Genomic DNA, 12,489 nt, shown 5'->3' with positions numbered 1-12,489 from the left:
GCGATTCAGACACTGGCAGAACGCTCTGGAGTCCCTTTATGAAAACTGTCATACGAGCACGACGCTGGGACAGACCTTCACTCTGCTGCTGTCATGGTCAGGTACACATAATATCCTGAGTCTATCGGCCTGGCAGCAGCCCCTTCCCCAAGTATGAATTATTCATTTCTTCCCTCTGTTTAAGCAACATAACGTCAACATGAATGTTAAGAAAGCATTTAGGATTCCTCACCTGTATCCAGGTAAACATTAGCATTTTTCAGAGCATATAGACGCCATATTTGAGCTTTTTTAGCAATTTCAGGGAGTGCCATGGCCCGCCAGAAGTGCCAGCCTGAAACAATGCAATATATAAGACAATTATAAGCCGTTTGCTCATGTGTCAGTGGGGGAGCCGCTAAGTGCTGCTAACATGCCCTACCTACAGTAGCAGTCATTTTCCCTGCATGCCAGGAGACACATATCATTGGCTTTTCATTTCTGAATCACACTGCAGAGATTACAGAAGTACCCATTGTTATGCTGAGTGGCCATAAAAGAGAGGGGGGAAAACATTTTGTATGGAGATCTGTTTACCAATTACTCTATCTTTAGTGTAGACACGGTGTGAAAGGAGAGCATTGAAAATCCCATTTGAAGAATTCATATGATTGCTATCATGGAGCGTGTTTTTGTGGCGTTTTCGCAGAATGTGTCCACCTAATTGGATTTTCACGACATTCAAAAGCGCAGCGAGAGGGGGAAAAACACGCGGGAGGAGGAAAAAAAACGCAGCAGAGGGAAACAGAAACAGTCAATAATACTCGCTCGTGAGATATTTTAAGACTTATGAAATATTTGCGCAGTGTTTCCTCTCCCGTTTCATCAGATAAAAGGTTTTTCAATCAAAGCGCACTCGAGTTTAATTCAACAAATTCAAGACTGTCTCTCTTTATTAATCCAACATGACTGAGTGCAGTTAGTCAGTCTGAGCGTTTGTGGAACAGCTCGTCTAGCCTGTGAACTGCTGTATCATGCCTTGTTGGGTGATATTAAAGTGTTTTTGAATTTAGAAGGAGCAGGTAGTGGGGCTCAACAAAGGCTGCTGGAGAAGTGTGCATCTCCTGCATGGGGGGGGCGGGCAGGCAGCCGCGGGCTAATCTGCAGACGAACGCGTGTGTGGGTAAACATGATGCCTTTCATTCTGAGCACAACAGCAAACGCTCTCAGAACTCAGACGAGCCAGGCGCGGGAAAACATGCACACACGCAAATGCACACACGCACATATGTGCTCACGCGTGTGTGGTTTGCACATGTATGTACACAGTCGCTCAAACAAACAGTCATAGGAGGAGGCCATTGTTAAGTTGTGATGAAGAGATAATGTCACAGCGTCGCCTTTGGCTAAAGAGATTAACCCGCACACTCCTTTTCCTTTTTTCTCTCTTCTTGCTTCTTTTCATTTCACTCGCAGCTTTGAGAAAATGAGGGGAATAAATAGTCGCATGGCCAGAGGGAACGCTTAGTAAAAGGGAAACTGCTCTGAAGGCCCGGCCTGCTGCTCACACAGTGACGCCTCATCTCTGGTTTCATGTGCTGCGCTTCACGTGCTGGTGACGAAGAGGTGAGAGTCAGAAATCAGTTTACTCTGAGGAGAACCAAACAGTCTGAAATGGATCTGCATGGACAGCATGGACAGGTCCGCCGGCCCTCGCCTGTAACACAGGAGCACCTCCTCCATGTCAGCGCTCCAAACATCTGTCCACTTTCTAAGCTCGTCTCATCCAAATACGTGCACGTCCAAGCTGAGCGCACACCTCTGCACACGGTGCGTAAACGCAGTGATGCTGTTCAGCGTGATGCTGTGCAGCGTGGACGCCGCAGTGGGAGCGTGCGGCGTCCACGCTGCACAGCGTCTCTGAGCCGCAGCAGCTCTAATTATTCCACGCTGACACAGTGAAACGTTCTGCAATTGTTATTTTGTCTCCCACATTGTGTTATTTCAAAATGTCACAAAGTGTTTATGTTGCCGGTGTTATTAAATACAGTAAATGAAGCAGCGACTGAGCAGCGATTTGAAAAACTTGGGCAAACAAAGAACGAAATGAGCAGGAATCTCACAAAAACCGTTCTGAAAAACGTCCGCTTGGTCTCGACAACTGCAGACAGAAAAGTCGGGAAGGATAATATTTCAGTCACGAAGTTTTGCCTGAAGTTACAGAAGTTTGAAAATGCTCCCAGACTGACACCAAAACACCGTCGTTCTGCTGCCTGTGCCGCAGTATACCAATGCAACATTAATCCAGCACGGACGGCGGTCGTAGATCCGCTGACGTTTACAGACAAACAGAGGCCTGTATGCACTGACACACCGCTGTGAAGGCTGCCATCATGGCACGGAGCTCCATCAGGGTGGGGGTGGGGGTGGGGGGGGGGGGGGGGCAGGGTAGGTGCAGCAGGAAGTGGATCCTTCAGGGGTAACACTCGTTATTCAGCGTGGCGTTGGCTTCTTAACCTCCTCCCAGAGCCCAGGGTTATTTACTTCCTGTCTTCTTTCACACATCCCCTCATCCCACGCCCTGCCCCCACGTCTCCCCTCCCCACGGGGGCACGGGAGTTGCTAAAAGATAAGCTTTGTGTCGTGGCAGAGGCAACTGACACCGCTTCAACGACATGAGGATTTATCCTGCAAACAGAGGACTAATGCGCCGCACGTGACGCGAATCTCTGACACACACCCGCACACATCTGCTCACGTATGTCTTAATGTACATGCAAAGGCACACGGGCTCGCACGTACATCCACAGAGTTAAAGAAGCATAGCAGAGGCACCCAGGAGGTCACACACACACACACACACACACACGCACACAATGAGGTAATGAACAGCCTGCCGCAGTAAACGGCTCCCGGCATGGCTTACTCTAATGCTCACAAAATTGCTTTTAATTGGTGGAGGAGAATAAATCAATGCAAACCATGTTTAGAATACCGGCACAGGGGAGGAGGAAGAGGGCAAAAACTGAGCAGAGCGTGGCGAAGGTTCAGATCATCAGACGAGGCTGCGTTAGAAATGACAAATGCTACAGCGCTGAGCCGCTGACGGTGTTTTTACTGCTCCCTCCCTCTGCACAGCCGTATATATACTGTGTTCAGAGCGAACGGCGACTTTCTGCAGAGCTAGTAGACTCCAGAGGAGACTGCAGGGCAATATCTCCACACAGTGAGCCGGTAAGGCTGATAAGTGTGTAGTGAAGAATCCTCAGAGAGCCAAAGGCCCCCAGGCAGTCCACGCCTTGGCCCCCCTCGTCCACAGCTGCTTTGATGAAAATGAGCTGTCAGTCTCTGACACTCGTCTGATCGACACAACTTCATCCGCAGCTCGCTGACCTTTACAGAGAGCAGGGGAAGGACGGCCGCCCACCTCACGCAGAGATCAACACACCGGGAGATAAAACAATAACAACCTCAGAGGCTCGGCGAGATGACACAGCAAAGAGCTTGACTTCACACGGGAAGACGAGGCTGGAGCCTGGGGGGGCTGCGATGGGCGGGGGGGTGTCGTTGTGTGTACGTGGTGCATGTGAGGGGTGAGCGCCTGAGTCCGTGCTCCGCTAATGAAAAGCAGTGGTTAAGAACATCAAATGGCTTGAGGGAGATAAAAGCCCAAACCACAGGCAAGAGGGACCGCGCTTTACCGAGGACAAATCAACTCCAATCCAAGAAATAGATTATAATCTCCCGTATGTCACCGTCTCGATACCAAGGGCCCACCAAATGAAAATTGCACCCTTTCTTTTCAGCTGCTCCGAAGGACTTGATATGCCTTAAAATATTCAATTTGCAGGCTCACCAGGTAAAATCCATTAAAGCCAGCCAGTAATGTCAATTGAATTAGGGCTGCTTGGTATAAAGCGTGGATTCCCTGTTCCTTCAGCTGAGTGGCTCTGCTGGCACCTTGTTTGTAACCACGAGGCAAATGGGATTAGAAGGACACACCGGCCGCTAATGTAACGACACAACTTTTCAAATCATGCAAAACCACACAGAACAGCCTCACGCAGCACAGAGAGCTCTGCAGTCTATTAAAGGCTCCGTTCGTATCTGCAAAATTGGCACCGAAATTGCAGAAAGTCTGTCATCCAACGGATACTTGTTTGTGTAGTGAATTAGCACTTTCTCTTCCCTTTGAAGCTAATGGGTGAACACAAGACTTAAGGCACAGTGTGCAGTGCTGCATGGGCTTGGTCATAAAGTTTGCATCTGTCTGTCTCTACGCGTCTTAATTTGTCTTCACTCTTTACAGAAAAAAGGAAAGAAGAACGATAAGTAATGATAATTGAGTGTGAACGTTCGTTTCTGGCCTTGGAGTCGTTTAACAATGTAATCTTGGAGCACTTTAAGCACTTAGCGCTGGGTTCGCCAGCTGCTTGCTAACGGCGCGCGCCTGCTGTTTGCCGCTTGGCCGGCAGCGTACAGTAGGTGCACCAGAAGCTTTCTGATAAAAACAGCTGCGGCTGGAAACGATGCTGATGAGAGCCAAGAGACTGAACAAAACAGGGGCTGGAAGACAATTAGCTAAAAGAAGCCAAAAAACGCTGTGCAGAGCAGTCGGTAATAACGTCAGTGACCACGCAGAGATGACAGAGATGAAGTCGCCTGGTCAGAATGAACATATTGATCAGAGCAGCTTTTACTCAGGTCCATTTACTGCAGCAGCTTTTTCACATTGTAATCACATTTTGTGGCCCTCAGCGGCGGATGTGTGCTCAGTTGTCATGGAGATGGCGCAAGCAAGACTAGTGCTTTGGAAAAAGCTCATAAGTGGATCCTGAGGTCCGATTATTCCATCAAGGAAATCCCTGTCAGCCAGTAGTGTAGCTGTATCTTTAGAGGCGAGGCAGTGTTTTTAAGTGATCATGACAGAAACATAAACGGGCTGTAAGTGACGGCGGCCTGAGCGAAATAACCCACCGAGGACGGAGTCTGTGGCTGCATTACTGACGGCGCCGCGGCCGCATCAGCAGCACAAATATCGTGTTGTTGCTCTTTTCAGCTCTTGACCTTATCTTTGTGGTGATGTCGGCCTGCTGTGGTGCACAGACACCGAAGAGGTTTTTCTCCTGAAAATAAAAAAGTAATACTCCTGTGCTCGGCTGTCCTAACGCGTGGCCATCACAAAGACTAAAAATATCTGCCGGGTGTCTGTAGTGCAGCTGCTTATATAAAAAAAACCCTATTCACAGTCACAATGTGACTCAATCAAAGAGGTCATGAAACTTTCCACTATGTTCTTCCTCACAGGATCTGACTGGGACTGTGCGGCTAAGACCAGCAACACTTTCAAATCTGAATCCCAAATTTCATCTTTTGTGAGAAACTTTCTGCATCCCAAACAACGAGATGACCTTTCCTAATAAGAATGACACACACGCACACACACACACGCACACACACGCACACACGCACACACACGCACACACGCACACACGCACACACGCACACACGCACGCACACACACACACACACACACACACACACACACACACACACACACACACACACACACACTGCTGCCTGGGAACCTACAGTGTGTCATCCTCATCACACTGATCCTCATGGAGGACGATTCTTGCCTAATGCCAGAATTACAGTGGGGTGTGCTGACCCCTGTTTATACGACCCAGAGGTCTTCTGCAGAGTTAATTAGCACCGCGGCTGACGGCGCCCTTGGCTTGGGCACTTCACAATACATTACTCAGCTGTGACTGACAGCTGACCCAGCCTATGACAGCCTAGGTGACGCTGCACTGAAGTGGGCAGCGGATGTTGTGTCCTTGTCCTGCACATGTGGTCAAAGAGCTGAGGACAGCTGATGGAGTCACCTGTCGGAGCAGCAGCCCCAGAGCTCTTCAGGCACAAGGCGCCTTCCCGGCCCACCGGGGACAAGTGTCTTTCAGGAGTCTCGCTCGTCTCAGTGCAGGAGAGGAGAGGAAATGGACTCGCATGTGTCCGCGCCTGTGCCTCACCTAAATATCTGACTTCGACATCAAAGTCAGCACCGCAGACACGCATCCACGCTCGCTTTGTTTGAACTGATTGAAGCATGACAACACAGGTCCTAAAAACACAGGCAAAAGAATGCCAAGCTTCTTTAAAAGAAACATTTGCCCTCGAGCACTTAAAATCTTACACATTTTACATAAAAGCTCGGCAGAATCAAAGACGAAGGGCTTCTTTGGAGGCCCATACAGAGAGAATTCCACCATGAAAGAAGAAGAGACAGACGTTAAGACCAATATCTCCTCCAGCAGCAGCAGCAGCCTGAAACACTCTGACTTCTCAGGAAGGAGAAGGAAGGCCCTCAGGTGGCAGAAAGTTCAGTTACTGAAGGTCCGAGTGAACTAAATACCAACAGAACTCAGAGTCAAAGACATGGTCACACCAGAGAGTGACACCACTCCTTCCTCTCCAGGCCAGCAAGCTTTCTAACTGTTAACGAGGCAGCTTCCTAACGAGACAGCAGGATGACGACAGCTCATTTTATACCATCGAATCCTTCCTCATAGCTGTCTGCAAACCTCTGCTGTGGAGCAGTTTGTTAACGAATCATGTGGCTAATAATTCAATCAAGTTAAACAAAAGAATTACACACATTTACTGCAGCGATTCCATTGAAATGACCAGTAAATTCTGCTGTTATAAAGGCTGATAATACGCAACAATACACCATAAGCGACCTCAAAAAGAAATACAATTCAGCACTTTTAATACAAAGTCAACTGTTTGGCAAAGTTCCTTTATTTTCAGGATTTATGCAGCCCTGCTGTATTCATCTACCTTAAGAACCACCACCACGGGCTCCTATTTTAAACATTAATCTCATCTGTATACAGACAATGACGTGCTTCATGAATAATCTTTACTGATGCAACAATAAGGACAGTGTCTGTGCTGTATGGACGTGATGTGACACTTTCCCTCGTCATCACTGTCCCGCCACACTTCATGCAGCAGGAGCAGTTAATGCACGTGACAGTCGGCGACGCCTGTGAGTAAAAGGATGTCCTACGGATTAAAGATGCACGTTAACAGAGGCTTAATTCATAGATGGGACTTGATTCATTGACAGGAGAGTCTAAATAAAGTGGCTGATTTATGACCATGTGTCTCTGATGAGTCATAAGCGTCATGATGGGGCCGAGGAAACACAGGGGTGGAAAGGAAAGGAAAGGAAAGGAAAGGAAAGGAAAGGAAAGGAAAGGAAAGGAAAGGAAAGGAAAGGAAAGGAAAGAAGAACAGTCTTAGTACATGTTGAGTTTCTTTTTGTCTGCTTCTTGTCTGTCTTAAGAGTAGGGCTGGCCGATAAAACGATAGCGATATGTCTCACGATAGACACGTCATCAATATCAATATAAAATGCGTTCGATAAAGCATTCGATAATTTTTTTTTCTTCGTCGGAAGAAACCTGAAGTTGCGAAGCGAGGTTGGTTGCATGAACAAAGGCACTCGCTCTCAGGGAACTGAGCAACGTAGGGAGTAATCGCTAATCAGTGAGTCAGGGAAAGTCAGCTCGCCAGTATGAAGTTTTTTGGATTTTATAAGTCGGACCGTAGTCAGACCAATGCAGTCTGTAACTTATGCACGTCTGTCGTCCCCACCAAGACCAGTAACACCACAAACTTGTTTAACCACCTTAGCCGCGCTCACTCTTTAGAGCGCAGCCGTATTCGCCAACGTCCAACAACCGCAGCACCACCGCACGAGCAGCTGACCACCATGCAGAGGTATCTGCTTCAGTGCCTGATGACAAATCATCTAAAAGGCACAAAGACGTAACGGAGGCAGCGGCGTATCATATAGCTAAAGACATGCTTCACTGAGCTCTGAGGAGAAGCCAGGTTACAAACAGCTCTTACACGTAGTTTTTTTTTTTAAACACACTTGCAATAAGAATATAATTGAATAGTTCATGTATGTTTAGAGTAAGAAGAGTGACTGAAGTTGTTCATATGTCGAGGCTGGTTTTATAGTTCAGTCAGTGTTACTGTACAGTCTATCATGTTTGTTTGTTTGTTTGTTTGTATGTTACAGATGTCAAGTCCACCTCGGTTTCTGCTATGTTTACAAAACACTGCACATATCTGAAAACATTTTATTCAGCAGAAGGTGAATCAGTTTGTGAACTTCCTGTACTAAACCTGCAGAAAAAAAGTTCCCAGGTTTTTCTCTGTTTACATTTTTACACTTTTATTTACATTTATTATTTGAGCGTTTTCCATGGTTGTGTTGACATTTCCTTTCTGCCTTGATAGCTGAGGGGATTATAATCAGAGGTTAAATTTAAAGTAAAAATGTTTAAATTGAATGTATTTTTCTCCCGGTCCTTATTTTAAATAGGTCATAAAAAATATCAATAATTATCTATATCGAGCAATATAAAACACTTATATCGCAATAGAGTTTTCAGCCATATCGCCCAGCCCTACTTAAGAGTAATAATTGTTCTTCCTCACTTCTCTTTCAATAATCATTTCCACGTGTTGCCTGTAAGCAACCTTGACCCAATCTATTGTAGGTACTGCATACACACCAGAACACCCACAAACACCCACACACCCACACCCACACACACACACACACACACACACACACACACACACACACACACACACACACACACACACACACACCGTCTCCACTCTCTGCTAAGTGCACATCATTTGCAGTATGCTTCATTTCACCTTAGCGAAGGCTGTTTACTCGGCATACACTGCGAGTTAATGACACTGTGACAATTAATAGCACTTGTTTACAAAGGGCCAATGCCGTCGCTGCTGAGGCAGAGTTCTTTACAGCGAACTGTACAAAGGAAAGGAGGCGCTGTGTGTGCTTCTCCCCGCTGTGGCAGATGTCTGCAAAGAACACACTTCACCACAGTTGACGGAAAGGCCACAGAAGAGACTTTTCTCTGGGGAGCTCGTCATTCTATCTCTTGCAATGAGAAACCGTCTCTGTTCACTGCTCGTCTAATAAATGCAACAGAGCCACATTACAAACTTTACAGCTGCAAACCGACGACCTGCCCTTCTTGTATGACATCTAAAGGTGGCGAGGTGCCCTGCATAATGCTCATGTGGCTTTACAAAAGACTGTGACATGAATACGCCATCACCGCCTTCCTTTGTTTGAGTTTTATTCTTGGTGTAAAGTGGGGCTTGAAATCTTCTCCACACAATGTTTGCACAGTATATCTTAAGCTATCTCTGCTATCTGTCTGCAGCAAGCTCGAGCTTTTCCCTGAGCTGCCGTCAGCTTAAAACACGTACAACAGACGTGCAAACAATGTCAGGGCCTAAAACAGGAGAGAGCCGAGAGCGAGCTGCCTGTTGGTCTCTGCTCTGCAGCGTGAGGGGAGTGCTGCAGTTTGTGCAGGAGGATATCGTGGCATTTTACCAAAGCTCAGGAGGATGGATATAGCTGACACTCATGTCCTCTGCTCAGCAGCAGGGAGATGGGGACGTCACACAGCAAACTGCCGACAGAACAGGAAAGCTGAATCCTGTTAAATTTGCATTTTAACAGCTACGGTACACAAAAGTGTCAGGAGCCTCTGCCATACAAGAAGAGACAGAGGAAACCAGGAAGAGGCGAGGGAGGGAGTCTGGTGCAGACCGGTGGGCAGCGGAAATCATATGAGGAAACATATCACAGAAGTTTTTACTGTATACGTGGGCACTTTTCCACCTACGAACTGTGCCGGAGTGTTTCCTCTTTAATTAACTGCTACAGAGGACTAAGACCACAGAAACCCAGAGCACGGGAACAAGTTATTAAATATATCAGACCAGGAACACGTTATATCTTTGACACTTTTTAGAGTTTTTCTTCTGCAAAGTTAGCAGTTCTGAGCTTTCTCCTTCATCTGGAATCAGCTTTCAGGGACAGTTTGGGTTTTTGAACATGTCGTAAAGGGTTAGTTAGGATTCACTGACATCCAACAAACTAACCAATGAAGGCAGCTAAGACCAGCGACTCTCATGTTCTGAGAGCTAAAATTACTCTTTTTCTCAAAGGAGTCTGGTGCCCTCAGTTTTCATTGGAAAGCGCGGTCTGACACCGAGGTAAAGCAGTGAAAATACTCTAAATATAGAGTACACTTGAGCCGTCATTGATCTTTCAGGTGGGCCTTTTAGGAGGTGGCTAAAGTGCAGCAGACTTCCCAGCGTCTGAGCTGCTGTTTCTGCTGCTTCCCCTCGCTGGGGGTGTGCAAAGCCCCATCTACAGTAAGCAACACACTGATACAAACCCACTTTGAAGACCCCAAACTATCCCTTTAACTGCTCGGCACGCTGAAGGCTCTCAGTCGCCCTTCGCTAAAAAAGAGGAAAATGTTGCATTTGTATTAACATATAAACATTTGTATTGATCGTTCTTTGAGATTCACTGATTAAGGACAAAGACCTGCAGTGCATTGCGTCTACACTTTGCAAAATATAAAAACAATACAATTGGGCTCAAATGTTCTGTTTCTGTCGTTAATCTAGTCGTTTGTATAGAAGATGAATTACTTTAAATGCTGTTTATGGAGCAGCCAAAGATTTACAAACCCCTCATGATGAAATCACAAAGTTCAGTCAATGTTCAACAATTTAATATTTGAAGTTTCACAAAGCTAATACGGCATAAACCTCCCAATCAGTATTAATAATCACCACACAAACACGCATTCATTCTGTCTGTAACAAGTTTATGAGGAGTTAAGTTTCTCAGTTATGTTTCTTTGGTTATTGATGTATTTTCACTCCTATATTTTATATTAGTACAACTATGTTTTACTATATTGTCCTATCTGTTTATACACCAGCCTGCTTTTACGTGTGAAAACAGTTGACAAACACATTAATACACACATATCTGATCACAGCCACACCATAGTATTAAATGTGTATATAGTGCTTGTGAATTGTTAACAGGGCTGGCTATCAAAGTGAGGAAGAAGAGGGTCCGTCCTATGCTGCATGCAGGACTCGTGGACTTGGAACAACAACACGCCCATGAATACACATTCATCATGGCGGGAGCGGACACAGCGATTTGTCAGCAGTTTATTGATACTTTGCTTTTGACCGAGGCACAAACAGAAAATTACATCAATCAGGTGAAAAATGCTGTAATGGTCTGCAGCGAAGGAGGCGAATTAAAATGAGGCTGAGGAGGATTTTTTTTATCAGTGCATGCTAACGGGAAAGCTAACGTATGCTAAAGCACTCAAGTATTCAATGACTTCTTCCATACAGTACACACTGATGTTTGAGGGACACCTTTTCTACTTCTTACACAATTACTCTGATTATTTTCTAATTATTAGTCTAATCTAAGGAGCATTTTGCCTTCAGAGCTCTAACGCATCACTGCAGTAAAGGACAGCGAGCAGAGGTGACGAAAAAAAAATCCATAATCTCCTTTCTTTGCCCTCAAGGTGACATCTGTTTTAAAAGAAGTCTTATCTGAGCTGATAGAAAAGACTTTCAAACGCCATTTCACCGGCTTTTGTTGGGCATGTGTGTGATCTGTGTGTGTCCCTGGTGTTTTCTGTCCCACAGAGGAAAAGCAGAGCCAGTGATTATGTGGCTGACGCCGCATACTGAGGACCAGAGCGTCCCCACCGACACACAGATACAATGAATATCACAACACCTTTTTTGGAATTTCCCCTTGTGGGACTAATAAAGGTATATTGAATTGAAGGTATATTGAAGGTATATTGAAAGGTTCCTCCCAAACCTCCAAACCTCCACGCTGGAGGACAGACAGCTGCATCTTTCACGATGAGACTCTGATTTACTGACACAAGCTTTGATGCTAACCGTGATGGTCACTGAGTCCTTCTTTTTACTTCAGCCTACTTCAGTGTTGCACGATAAAACACTTGCACACACATGAATATTCTCAGAGGTGTGGTCTGAATGGACCGACGGTCGCTTGGTCTTGTTACAGCTTCGGCCTGAGCGCTGTGACAGGTATCCCCTCAGTCTGTGGATGAGAATGGCTGCTAAACGCTGAACGCTCATAATGATATGCAGCAGCCACGTCCCCGTCCCCGTCTCCAGCCAGCTGGCATCCCCCGCTCCCCCGCCCCTCCGTCTGCTCCCTTGGCCCCCCTCCCACCAGTGTGAGACAGCTATCTCCCAGTATCAGCTGGAAATGTGATGGATGACAGGTGGAGGGAGAGAGAACAGGGCTCCTCAGAGCCCGTCAGGCTCGCTCCCTCCACCCATTAGTCTTCCATTTAGCCCAGCGCCGGGCCAGCCACCCTGATCACACACACACTTGAATTTTCTGGTCAATGATGAATCCCTAACCTTCCTGCTGCAGGACGGGCCCACGGGCTCCTTTCACAGGAGAGAAAGAGGCCACCACGGTTCATCTCTCTCAGTCTTCAGCCACTCAGACCGACCACTCTGCTCGGCTTCTCCTTCCCCACCGTCAGGCTGCGCCTAATA

The 12,489-nt window shown here is 46.6% G+C and overlaps 1 protein-coding gene across 1 annotated transcript in view; it reads right to left on the bottom strand.

Annotated features, from left to right (window-relative positions):
* The window catches only part of LOC139333108 (transmembrane protein 132C), a 123,317-nt gene that overhangs the window by 64,908 nt on the left and 45,920 nt on the right, over positions 1-12,489 (bottom strand). The gene's annotated exons all lie outside the window — the stretch shown is intronic.

Source organism: Chaetodon trifascialis, chromosome 6, assembly GCF_039877785.1.
Source record: "Chaetodon trifascialis isolate fChaTrf1 chromosome 6, fChaTrf1.hap1, whole genome shotgun sequence".
NCBI lineage: Eukaryota > Metazoa > Chordata > Actinopteri > Chaetodontiformes > Chaetodontidae > Chaetodon > Chaetodon trifascialis.
Note: the sequence above shows the minus strand (reverse complement) of the source record. Positions and strands in the feature narration are given on the sequence as shown.